Source organism: Piliocolobus tephrosceles, chromosome 5 (genome assembly GCF_002776525.5).
Source record: "Piliocolobus tephrosceles isolate RC106 chromosome 5, ASM277652v3, whole genome shotgun sequence".
Taxonomy (NCBI): Eukaryota; Metazoa; Chordata; class Mammalia; order Primates; family Cercopithecidae; genus Piliocolobus; species Piliocolobus tephrosceles.
In genome coordinates this window covers 165586546-165597829 of record NC_045438.1, presented here as the reverse complement: position 1 = coordinate 165597829, position 11284 = coordinate 165586546, and positions in this window count along the sequence as shown.

Below are 11284 nucleotides of genomic sequence, written 5' to 3'. Positions count from 1 at the left end.
AACCCTTTCTAGTCAAAGTAAAGATTTTTCTCTCTGATCCTGAGTGTTTTTAGAAGTGGCCAGCATCATACTCCTGTGCAGGGACCCGGACAGATGTGGTTTTTCTGTCCGCCTGCGAAGTCAGGAGCGTCAAACACTCGTTCCAGGGCATTTGCTTCTGGGGGTCCTTTTTCCTGTGTTGTTACAACATACATAAGTAAATGGAGCTAGGTGACAGTCTGCGTTCGAGCACTAAGATTAGACCACTTACAGATAACCAGCACCATGTCACGTAGCATCACAGGACTGGAAAGGAACTTCTGAGTCACTTAATCCAATTTCCACAGTAACCACGTGTCATCCACTGACAATGTGACAGAAACACCATGGTGGGGACAGGAAAGATCAAAATCAAAGATAGTTTGGTAGATAATGTGTCTGATCGTAACTGTTTCCATTAATATAGCTAGTAAACACCAACCCCTAATCTAATCAACTCGATGATACTTCTGCCTGCAAATAAAAAATGGCACATTATTTTTAGCACAGTGACCATAGATTACAGATATGGAGACTTTAACTGGAAACCTGACTGCCTTCACTAAGTACGTGAGTAACAGACCAAGGTAACTCCTCCACTGACCCTATGCCCTCCTGTGATATTCCATTTAGTTCCCTCGGAGTTTCTGTGGATGGTCCAGGCTCACTGGAGAAAGGTCGAGAAGGGGTTTGTGAAGCAGCGTCACTGGGCACTGTTTGTGAATGTATCTGAGCCTGGTGAGACAGAACACAGTCAAATTCAACAAGTACCATGAAGTGGATTTTTCTTACTCACAGATGGACAGCAAGGGACTGCAGAAGCTGTGTCTCCATTGCAAGCCAGTCCCCAAGGCTCAGGAAAGCTGCCCGGAGCAGGTGGAGTCTCATCTGTGTGTACCCCACTTGCACCACAGCTGAGGGATCCCCAGAAAGCAGCCTGCCCTGGGTTTTATACCTGGAGTCACAGGACACACTGGGCTGCAATGTTGAAGGAGGTCCTGTTTCTAGGGGAGACTGGAACAGAGCCCAGGCAGGCCCAGTCAGTCCCTCCCTATCTCAGGATGCGGCATTCCAGCATATTCTTTGGTTATTCTTGACAGCTATGAGTGAGAAATGGGGCAGAACTGGGTTAGTCCAGGGTCACCTGGAGAGCTGTCCTGCAGTCCACCTCCTAACCCAGGTAGCCCCTTCCACAAAGCCAGTCCATTGCCTCTGCCCTCCGACCTCTCCAGATCTGAAGGCAGAGGCATGTCTTGTCAGGTTGATGTAACACCTTGATGGACACAGGCTCAGTGCAATGTCATTGAGCCATAGCCAGGTTACACTTCACCAGTCCCGGGGGACCACAACCACAGCAGGATGGCCAGGCCTGCCAGGAGCAGCAGTCTGGCCCAGGATCCCAGCAATCCAGGTAACAAGGTTGGAGAAGGGTGCTTGGGTGGCCCCACTGTGGCCAGTGGGTCTGCCTCCAGATCTCCTCTCCTTGTATCTCTGCAATCCCTGACACACACACTCTTCTTGGTCAGGAAAGACAGTCTTGAGCAATCCTGTCATCTGAAGCAGCCTTCCAGAAGGAGCCAAGGGCTGGCTGCTGGCTGCCCGGGCAGAGGCGGTGGAGGCAGTGATACCTGCCACGCTTGGGGACAGGTTTCTTGTGTTTTCATGAGCACTGACTCCTAGGATGGTACCAGAGATCGCTTAGGGGACATAAACCCGGTCTGTTACTCCTCCTGGCAGGTCCCTAGTGAGTCTGGTGTAAAGCCCCAGATTGTTGGCCCAATGGTATGACCCATTCCCAGGGGTGACAGCCAGGTTGCTCCCAGCACACCCAGTGTGCAGGATCCCACCATCCGCCAGCTTTGCTGGCATGACATTGCCCATCCCAGGGCTGCTCACAGAGAAAGGTGTAGCCCTCCCCCACGTTGCTGCTCAGTGCCTACTCGGAGGTGTGGAGGCATTGGCCTTCACCAGCCAAGCCTCATGGACGCAGAGTTGCTGAGCTCAGTCTCCCCTGCACAGAGGGCTGGTACTAATCCAATTCTTATTTTCTTTATTGCACGGGGACACCTCTTGTCCATGGAAACAAAGGAGTGTGGTGTGTCAAAGGACCAGCCCATGGAGAGATTTATTAGTGGTGTTCATGCCATTTTGCTGCAGAATCGGTTAAGTTAAAACATGGCACCTCCAGCTCCCTCCCACGCCTGGGTGCCAGAGCCTCCCACGGTCAGCCAGGGCTAGGGCTCTGTTGGATGCGTGGTGGTGTCAGGCACACAGATGTCATTCACCACTGCTGGGATGAGGGGGTTGCTCTGGTCAGGGACAGAATGAGGTTCAGAAGGGCAGATCTAGCACTTTGCCAGGTTGTCTGGGAGGGCTACAGCTCAGAGAGCCTGACAAAGGCATTGCGCTCCCGGGCCTCTGCTGCCACATCCTTGTGGAAAAGCAGAGACACATTAGTGCCCCTCCCCTATCCGGGGTTCCAGGTGTTCCCCCCCTGTGGACAAAGCTGGGCTGAGTTGCTGCAGTGACCAAGTCTGTCTGCCCCAGCCCAGGCCACTACCTCTGTGGCACCCACGGCCCCCATTGCATGACTCAGACCTTCTGGCCTCAGTCATCTAGTCCAGGAAAGGGTGTCACGTCCTGCACAATGTGTCTGACAACGTTGCCCACTCTAGTGGAAGATCAGATGTTCCCCCTGCCACTACAGAGACCCTAGCACCTTGATGTTCCTTGGCCCCATCCCCACTCCTGTGGGACCCCGTAGAGGGGAGACCCCCAGGGGAAGTATGGAGTCCAGGTTCAAGTTGGGGGCCCTGTCTGGGGTACTATGGCAGCCTGAACCACAAACCACCTTCAGGACCTGCACTCTAAAGGGAGAAGGGAAAAAGAATGGTTGGGAATGCTGAGATTGGGATTGCACAGGTTTCACAGGTGTAGCCTAATCATGTGGCTGCCCGCCGCCCGCCATTGCTGTCACCCTTACAAGCCCAGTGTCTCTCATGCAGCGTCATGCTTCCCTTGTGCGGGAGTACAGAGTTTAGGGTCCATAATGCCCTAGTCAGTGGTGTCGCCCCGCTAGCAGGCCATCTTGATGTCCTATCTTTGGTTTCTTTGTGGGCGATGGTTCCGTCATTCAGTAGCCCCACTGGCCTGCAGGTGACAGCGTGCATGGAAAGTCTATCCTATTTCGTGAGTATGCACCCACTGTTGTACTGCTAAGGCAGTGAAGGATGTTCCTTGGGCAGAGTGAGGTTCAGGGATATCCAAAAACATGACAGAAGCTCCTCTCAAGGGTGGCCATGGTAGTCTCAACATCCACATGAGTGACATCTCTGTGTCCCTTCCAGGCAGCAAGCTATTATCATAGTCCTTTCACAGGAAACCCGTTAATAGTCCAGCCACTCAGTAGCCATTCTCCTGGACAGTCATCTAGGCTGTTAGCCACAGTCCATGAATCAGTGAATATCTAACAAGATATGGTGGTGGCCTGCGTGGCCATCACCACTACCTGTGGTCCAGCCCATTGGACAGAATATCCATGTGCAGTCTCAATCAAAAGACAACCATTCTCTGGCCGGACAGTGGGCGCAGCCCAGTGGACCCTGTCTGCTCGTTGCTTTGCAGAGCTGTCAGCAAACCATGCCATATCATAGGCAGTCCAGTCTCTGAATCTGAATCTGGGGTTCCAGGTAGCCTCAGGAGGAGCTGAAGCACCCCCGTCAGCTCACATGGTACCTTCTGTCAGGCTAGCCATTATTCATGAAGCCCGCCGGCCCCTCAGGTCCTGGCTGGATCCAATCTTTTTTTTTTTTTTTTTTTTTGAGACGGAGTCTTGCTCTGTCGCCCAGGCTGGAGTGCAGTGGCCGGATCTCAGCTCACCGCAAGCTCCGCCTCCCGGGTTTATGCCATTCTCCTGCCTCAGCCTCCCGAGTAGCTGGGACTATAGGTGCCCGCCACCTCGCCCGGCTAGTTTTATGTATTTTTTAGTGGAGACGGGGTTTCACCGTGTTAGCCAGGATGGTCTCGATCACCTAACCTCGTGATCCGCCCGTCTCGGCCTCCCAAAGTGCTGGGATTACAGGCTTGAGCCACCGCGCCCAGCCTGGATCCAATCTTAAACGTACTATTTTCATTTAACTGTTGAGCTCTGGTGAGCCTATCTGATTTTATTGGTGGAATTTGTAAGTATTCAAGTTGGGCAGTTCAGGTTACAACATCACATGTGGCTCTCCCGTCTCCTCCAGTGCCCAGTAGCAAGCAAGGAGTTGCCATTCAATAGATGTATATCTAGGGGCTGCTTTAGGAATTATGCGTCCAAAACCTGAGGCCGGTGCACCCCGGTGGCAGTTTCCTGTTGCAAGAGGCTCCAATCGGCACGTGTGCAGACGGCAGACACCTGTAATTCCACTGGGCTAGCAGGCTCTAAAAGTTTTAAAGTCAGTGCCTGGGACACACGTTGTTAAGTGACTTCCAAGGCCTGCTATTGCAAAGGGCCCTGTTCAAAGCTGGCAGCTGTGCCCATCACCTTGACTAAGGGGGGCAAAATAACACAAGGTGAGTATATGCTATCTCTAGCACCCAAAGAGACCTACCTGCTATGGGACCTCCTCTTTATTGGTGGACGCCACCAGGCCAACAATTTTTGCTTGATGGCATCTGGGATATTTCTTTGGTTTCCTGCCCAAGTGGCCTTGGCATTCAGCCTGCAGCAGTCCATTGTTGGTCTCCATCCCCTGAAGGTCTTTTTGATCAGCCAAAGTCAACTGTCACATTGTGACAGAATGATTTGTAACATTCTTATCAGAGTTAATGCAAAGTCCTGTTCTCCACTTTGCATTCAGTGCTGCTTTTGTTGAACAACCCACTGGGGCTTGGGGAGCTTAGCTGGTAGGCACTGCTGCTGTGAGGGAGTGCCATCTAGGTGGTGTGACATTCTGTGCCACAGCAGCCGAAGTGTCAATGCCTATAATGTAGAGGTCCTCAAGCATTTTGGCAGCAGGGACTGGTTTTGTGGAAGACAGGTTTTCCAAGACAGGGGAGTGGATGGTTTCAAGACGATTCAAGCCCATTATATTTATCATAACATTCTCATACGGCGCACGCAACCTAGATCCCTCACATGCACAGTCCACAATGGGGCTCGCGCTCCTATGAGAACCCACTGCCTCTGCTCTTCTGACAGGAGGCGGAGCTCAGGCGGTAATGCTCCCTTGTCCACGCTCACCTCCTGCTGTGCGAACTGGCTCCTAACAGGCCACGGATCAGTAGCGGTCTGTGGCCCGGGGGTGGGGACGCCTGTTACAGTGCACTCAGAGGCGGGGACCATGGTCACTGCGCCCAAAATGGCCCCAAGGGCCCCAGCCACAGCAGATAGGCCCTGCCAGTCGCCATGTCTGTCCTCAAACCTGCCAATAGCATCAGTTTCATTTTTCTTTTCTTTGACAGGAGCATGGTGGGGGCCTGGAAACCTTGTCCCTACCCTTAATTGCACCATTTCTTTTGGGACAGCAAAACATTCTGTCCTCTCTCATCAGCTACCCCAGTGAGCCACGACACGGCCTCTCCTGCATTTTGCCCACATCTATCCCTTAGATCTAAATTCTTCTTTCCTGTGAAGACCCACATTGTGCATGTCGGTTCCCTCTTGGGTCCCCCGGGGTCCCCCTTAGTACCCACTCCTGAACTCTCCAGCCCCGGGAATGAGTGACCATGTAAGCACCCAGCAACCAGGGGGTTGTGTGCCATGCCCCCATTTCCATATGCTTTTCTTCCCCACCTCAGTCCTTGCAGCCAGCTCACTCTCATCTGTGTGTGTGTGTGTGTGTGTGTGTGTGTGTGTGTGTGTGTGTGTGTTTAGGGAAGGTGACTCTGTTCCACTTATCACCCTTCCTTCTCTATAAAACTTCCAGCTTCCTGTCCAGCCCCCCACACCCCGAGGCTGATGTCTCTGCCTGGGCTGGGTACTGAGGGGTACCACCCTCCCACTTTGCCAAGAAGCCATGGTCCTGTCAGAGCAGACCCTGCTCACTGGGCCAGTTTTGTAAAGTAAGTTCACAGGGAACTGGTTAACAACTTGTCTGAGTCTGGCGAGACAGAACTCGCCGCCCCCACCCCACCCCAAAGCTAGTTACATGAAGTGGGATTCTTGCTTGTAGATAGGTGGCAAGAAAACACAGAAGCCCAGAGCCCAGAGCGAGCCTGTCCCACAACTGTAACAGTGAGAAAATCGTGGCAGTGAAAGAGATCTGATTTAGCCAACTCCTTTCTTGCCTTTAGCCTTCAAACTGCCCTTAACTATTCCTCCCATTCCGCCAGTTCTACGTGTGCAAAACTCTTTCTCTATTTCAACTTCCTTGCCTTGATAAACCACCTCTATCTGGACAGCGGGCAAGAGGAATGCACTGGGCACTTAAACTCCAAGGCTCAGGAAAGCTGCCCAGAGAAGAAGTCTGGAAAGAGTAAAACAGAGGGTCTTTGGCCTATGTGGAGATAAAATGCACCTGTGCATACCAAACACTGATGCAGAAACTCACTTCCTTCTCCCTCACTTGCTTCCCAGAAAATTGGCAGCCAGATCTTTAATATCTAGGCAGGAAATTGGGAGTCTCCCCTGGTATTCTAATCGGAGAAAGAGGAAAAACCTAGAGACCCACAGTTGTCTAGTCCCCCACTCTTAGTCACAGGATAACCAATTGTCAGAAGCCCAAGAAAATGATATTTCAGAATACCGAGGGTAAAGAGAATATGTTTCAAATTTCCAAAGAAAAAGATAGCTCACATACAAAGGATCGGGGACTTGCAAATGACAACACTGCAAAAATAGAAGGCAACAGAATATTGCCTTCAAAATTCAACAGGACAACGATTTCCCAAGTAGAATTCTAAACCACAACTATCAATCAGATCTGATGGTAGCGCAAAATAGGTGCAGACAGCCGGGCGCGGTGGCTCACGCCTGTAATCCCAGCACTTTGGGAGGCCGAGACGGGTGGATCACGAGGTCAGGAGATCGAGACCATCCTGGCTAACGCGGTGAAACCCCGTCTCTACTAAAAATACAAAAAAACTAGCCGGGAGAGGTGGAGGGTGCCTGTAGTCCCAGCTACTCGGGAGGCTGAGGCAGGAGAATGGCGTGAACCTGGAAGGCGGAGCTTGCAGTGAGCTGAGATCCGGCCACTGCACTCCAGCCTGGGCGACAGAGCCAGACTCCGTCTCAAAAAAAAACAGGTGCAGACATGTAAGTTCTCAACAACAACAAAAATAATTGCCCGTGTCATTTTCCAGGAAGCAGCCAGAGGGTAGCTTCCCCCAAAGAAGAGAATGAGCCAAGATAAAGGAAGACATGAAATAGAGACTATTAAGAAGTCCAACCTAGAAGGAAAAGGAAATCTCGGATGATATAAATCTTCAGCTGAACAAAACAAATTTTGCAATGACACATCAGTGCAAGGCACAGCAGGCACCCCAGCCAGAGCAGGCCGTGTGACTCTGAGGTGGCACGCCGCTCTCAATGTCACTGCCCCCTCAGCCTTGTGCCACCTCCTCCCTGGGATGAAACAATGGGAGGATGTGCTCCACCAACCAAGGAGATAAAGTCAAAAAATAGGAAGATGTGAGATGCAAGAAATAGAGAATCCAAGCAGGAAAAAGGCAGAAGGAATTCCATGAGTTAAAGTGAAAAGATTTGTTAATCATGTCTAAATACAGCTGGAGGGAAATCAAAAGATAGCAAGTGGCCAGATGTGATGAAAAGGAAACATTCCCACTGTTGATGGGAATGTAAACTGGCACAGCCACTATGGAAAACAGTATGGAGGCTCCGCAAAAATAAAACTAAATATGAAACTGCCTTATGAGGGGCCGGGCACAGTGGCCCATGCCTGTAATCCCAGCACTTTGGGAGGCTGAGGCAGAAGGGATTACTTGAAGCCAGGAGTTCAAGACCAGCCTGGGCAACATAGTGAGACCCTAGCTCTACAAAAAGTAAAAAATGTTAGCTGGGTGTGGTGGCACATACCTGTAGTCCCAGCTACTCAGGATACTGAGGCAAGAGGATTGCTTGAGCCTGAGAGGTTGAGGTTGCAGTGAACTATGATTGTACCACTCCACGCCAACCTGGGTGACAGGTTGTCTCTTAAAAAATAAAAAATAAAAAATAAATTCCACATAATCCAGCAATCCTTCTTCTGTGTATATATGCAAAGGATGTAAAAGATCTCTGAACCCCCATGTTTGTTGCTGCATTACTCACAATAGCCAAGATAATGAAACAATCTAAGGATCCAGTGATGGACGAATAGATTAAAAATGTGGTACATATACAATAAAATGTGATTTATCGCTAACAAAAAAGAAAATCCTGCATTTGCAACAATATGGATGAGCCTGGAGGACATAATATTAAGTGAAATAAACCAGACACAGAAAGACAAATACTGTATGATCTCATTTATATGTGGAACCTAAAAAAGTCAAACTCCTAGAAACAGCAGGTGGAATGGGGATGGACAAGGGCTGGGAAGCAGGGAAAGGAATGGTGAGGCGTTGGTTAAGGGGTGCAAACTTGCAGTAGTATGATGACTATGTTCCGGGAATCTAATGTACAGCATGGTGACTACACTTAATAATGTCCTGTACACTTGAAATTCCACACACACATAACTATGTGAAGTGATCCATATATTAGCTGATTGAGGAACACAAGGCATACATACATCTAATCATGTTGTTTAAATATATACATTTTTTATTTTATTTGACAATCATACTTCAATACAGCTGGGGTGGCGGGCTGTAAAGGGAAGTCCCAGGATACGACCTGTGCAATCATTCCAGACAGATGAGCGAAGAGGTTTGCAGGGGGGTATCTCCACAAACAAAGGGGACCCAGCTGATTAACTGACGTTACTGACCTTGCTGAAAATAGCACTGAGAGGCTATTGGAAAGCATGGGGAACATCATAGGCACAAAGAAACTGAGCAATGAAAAACAAGGCAACTATTAACCTCAGGAAAACCTTCAAAGCAAGAAGGGAACAATCAGAGGTTACCTTGCTGCTCAGTTGTGAATAACCCTTGTGTGATTATAAAAATGTTAATACCAAATATTATTTAATCCAAAATTATAACCAAAGAAGATGGTGATTGGAAGCAAAGGGAATAGTGGAGCCGAGAGCTAAATCTTCACCCACCCTAAATGAAAATCAATTCTCTACCAATTTCGTTCTGTTCAACTTCCATTGATGAGCACAACTTCCCCTTCAAGCCTGATTCCCCATGTAAGTCCCTCTATTCAGGGCGCTGTCTGTACCCAGGACTATTGGGGGACAGGCTGTCCAAGGCAATGGACTAGTCTGAGAACAACTTGGCCCAAGTTATCTCTGCTCTCTGGTTCCTCCACCCATTTTTACTGCACAGAGGACCTCACTCGCTTCTCGCCTTCCTCAGTTGTGCCAATTCCTCCCCAACCACTTACAGCATCTCGTCTTTCAGTCCAGGCCAGTCTTATCAAGGGTTTGCAATCAGAAAGACTCAAATATGCCTCCAAATCTTCCTACCTCAAGGCTGCACTTACAAACCATGGCATCAAAGTCAGCAGTTTTTCATCTTTAGCTTTGTTTTTCTGTACACCAGGGGTGTTTCTGGATGCGGTGGGAGAGAAGACAGAGAAACACCTGGCGTGGGGAAAACAGTTTAGTACTTGGAGTTATAATCATGCCCTAGTGGTTTGTAGGTAATGGAGAGTCACGGAAGATTTTCAGTCAAAAGAGCGACTTCCTTGGATTAGAATTCTGTATTGTAAACTGCGGCTGCAGTGGGGTTGGATCACGGGCTATTCCCATGGGCTGGGCGAGAGAAGGTGAAATCTCCCATGATGAAGGTGGGTGAGGACAGAGCAGGATTGAGAGATTCTGGGGGTTGGCCAGAGGAGGATTACTAAGAGGGTGGCTCAGGGATCTATCCTGGGGAACAGGTGCTACTCATGAGAGGGTAAGGCACAGGTGTGGTCAGGAAGTTTCTGGTTAAGGATATGGGCATTCCCCTGCCTCCCTTCAGTTTCTGCTGAAACAGAAAGGAGTCCAGAGGTTTTTGAAAGAGGGGAACTCCCAAGAGGGATGCTGAGGGTCATTCTGGGAACTCTACCAACTTATGCTTGAGGTTACAGTTGCGTAATGGAGGTTGCTGACTGTCCTACAGGTTAGCTTTTCTTACTCTATGAAAGGGAGTGTCTCTCAAATGTGTAGAGACTGTTTCACAATCATCATACCATAGTCAATACCGCAGGCCTCAGTGACCCCCAGCTAGGCAATGCCTTATCACCCATAGAGGCAGGCTTCGGTCATCATTCGAACATTGCACTGTGCTCTGTAATTCAGGTGTGGTCCTGAATGTTATAACATCTAGCATCTCAGAAAAGCCATCACTCCAATTAACCTAGCAGTCTTAAGGATCCCTAAACACTCACACAGACTGGAAGCTTAAACACTTTCACACATAATTGCAAAAGAGTTGGTACTTTGTCAGAGAGAAAATTCGCTAGGAACAGGGCAGGTTCAACGCCATCTCCTAGGAGAAGTCTTCCGACCAGAATTAATTTTTTTTTTTTGTACAATCCAATAAGGCTAGTGCAGTATCTTTAATATTTTATTGCTTTTCATGGTCTGCTTTGTATTTTAGTTAAATTACTAGGATCTGAAGAAGGTACAAAGATAAGCAAGAAGTGGGTATTTGCCCTTGTGGAGTTTACGGTAAATCTATCAGTTTTTCAGCTTTAAGGCAGAAACACTAATGGTAACTCAAAAAAGTAATATGTGGCACATGTTAAATAGCAGTGGCGGGCCAAGGACGTGAGCGAGGAAGCCTCTCCATCAGGAAGAGATCCAGGCGCGGAGGGCACTGAAGGCATCTTGGAGGGTAGGCAGCATTTCAACAGGTGGAGATGGTGGAAATCAGCATTCCAGAAAGAAGACAGGGCATCCACAGCTCTGCTTCAGTAGAAGAAATGGTTTCTCAGCTGCAGCGTGACTGACATTTTGGCCGGATAATTCTTTGTTGCGGGGGCTGTCCTGTGAGCTGTAGGCTATTTAGCGGCATCCTGCTGTCAACCCACTGGATGCTAGTGACACCCCGACCCCAGTGGCAACACCCAGGAATATCTCCAGACATTGCCAACTGACCCTGGGGTTGGGGGCAAATCACCTTGGATGAGAGCTACTGATACAGAATATACATGCACACAGACACATACATGCACACAGACACATAC